The sequence below is a fragment of the Anopheles bellator genome, chromosome X (genome assembly GCF_943735745.2).
Source record: "Anopheles bellator chromosome X, idAnoBellAS_SP24_06.2, whole genome shotgun sequence".
Classification (NCBI taxonomy): domain Eukaryota; kingdom Metazoa; phylum Arthropoda; class Insecta; order Diptera; family Culicidae; genus Anopheles; species Anopheles bellator.
The window spans coordinates 316,377-318,462 of NC_071287.1; positions in this window are offsets into that span (position 1 = coordinate 316,377).

Consider the following 2,086-nt stretch of genomic DNA (forward strand, 5'->3'; position numbering starts at 1 on the left):
CGAAGCAGGCGTCCGTCGAGGAGAGGAGGGTGGTGTGGCGCGGGGGAGGTCGGTTTGTTTTATTGATTTATCGGAACGGGCCCGGGTCGGGGTTTAAAGTCCATCCGACGGCCACACTTCCGTGAAGGCCGTTAACGGCGCGGACGGAGGACGACGACGAAAGCCCAAAGCAAACAGGGCTTACCGGGGGGGGGGAGGGGAATGGCGGCTTACCGATGAGAGAGAGACAGGCGGGGGAAAACCAGAGCAAAAGTAAATGATGATGCTGATTATAGTAATGATGAGATTTGAAATCAATTTGCCACTTCATTTTCATCCCTCAATACCGTATGCTCTCCTTTGCCTCCTTTCTCATTCTGCCACCCCCCGCTTGTCCCACCCTCCATGGCCTATTGTTCTTTCATCCTTCTCTCGCTCTCTCTCTCTCTCTCTCGGGCCGCTTGTCGGGTCGGGTGACCCTCCAGCAAAATCTCCTACTTCGGAACCCCTCGGGGGTGTCATTTTCGGTTTCTGTTGAAGATTTTGCACTCCCCCCGTGCACGTGCAAACGGTATATCGATGGCACCCTTCCCCCTTCCCTCCCACCCGGACGAGTAATGACAGCGCCTGTCAACAGCGCTGGTCCTGTGGACCGGCGGAACAACAACAACCGGGACCGGACCGGGATCGAAATTTGTACGGATTCGTTGACCGCGCCGGGCCGGACCGGTTCCGGGTGTGACTTTAAAATTGGCCACGTGCTTCAGGACGTGCCACGTAATGAATGTTGGGCCGAGCGAAAATTCACGTCACGTGTGCCACGCTTTCCCGTCGCTTTCCCGCCAGGATACCCTGGCGTCGGCTAATTGTCCAGTCGAAAGGAAAGGACGCGATCAGAGCTCTGGAGCTCTTCCGGCGGGTTTTGGGCAACGCGAACCATTTAATTGGAAGTCGCCAGCAGCAGCTGCAGCGGCTCGCCTCGGCCCACAAGACGTGTCCCGGGCAGCCCAATGTCCTGCCGCGCGAGGTTGCGCCGGAAAGTGACCTGATCCTGGTGGCCGCGATGCGCGTGCGAGATGCTGAGGTGCAGAAGGAGAATGGAGCAAGAGCACGGGAGCAGAAGCTGGAAGGCAGAAGAGGCAGAAGGGGTGGTGGGGTGGGGTGGGAAAGTTATTATCTTTTTTAATTGCAATTATTGTCGCTAATAATAGGTTCGGTGCGCACACCACCCGGAACGGCACCTCTTTCTGCGCGGGGGGAGGGGTGGTGGGGGGACCGGGGGGAGGGCCGGGGGGGTAGATTGAATGTTGGCGATCGGCGAAAAAAAAAAAATTGAAATGAGCGGCGGTGCGATCCGCCGGAGATCGTCCGAAATAAGCGTGAAACCCGCGAAAGGACCAAAACGGCGCGCGGTCAAGGTCGTGCACCTCAGCACCACAATGGTGCGATTGCTCTCTAATTGCATCGAATTTTCCATTGGCCATGCCACCGCCAGTCGTTGTTGGCCACAGGATTTTGAAGACACAACACACTGTCCCACGGCCCATCGAGGCCCCTTTTGGGTCGGAAAAGCCGGCAAGGGCCGGCAAGGGCCGGCAAGGGCAAGGTGCTCCAGTTTTGCGGTTCTTTACCATTTACCATGCTTTAGTGCTTTATGTTGCGTGCCAACCGGGGCCCCATACGCCGCCTGGCCCCTTGCTGGCCCGAGCACTGTCATTTTCCTCCGGTGCCAGTTGGGTGTAATTTTCCGGCTCGCTGTCAGCCGAGGCCACAGGAGAGGCGAAAGGAGAAAAAAAATGGGAAAAACGCCGCGCAAGGGCCCTCAGCCTGGCCGCCCGGCGGTTGTCTTCGGTGATTATCAGCATGCATCACATGATTATGATATTTAGGAGACAAAGTAATTACCAATTACAGAAACAAATAGGCATCCCGCCCGATGGTGGAGTTTAGTTCGCCTAGGACATCCCCGGGGTTTTCTGTGTCCACGGCTCCATGACTCCACGACCGGCCGGTCGTTTAATGATAGGAGTACGGTTCCAAGTACGGTTCCACCGTTTGTCGGCTCTCGGTCGGCTTCCCACAGCCACCGCCCGAATCTCCGACGAGC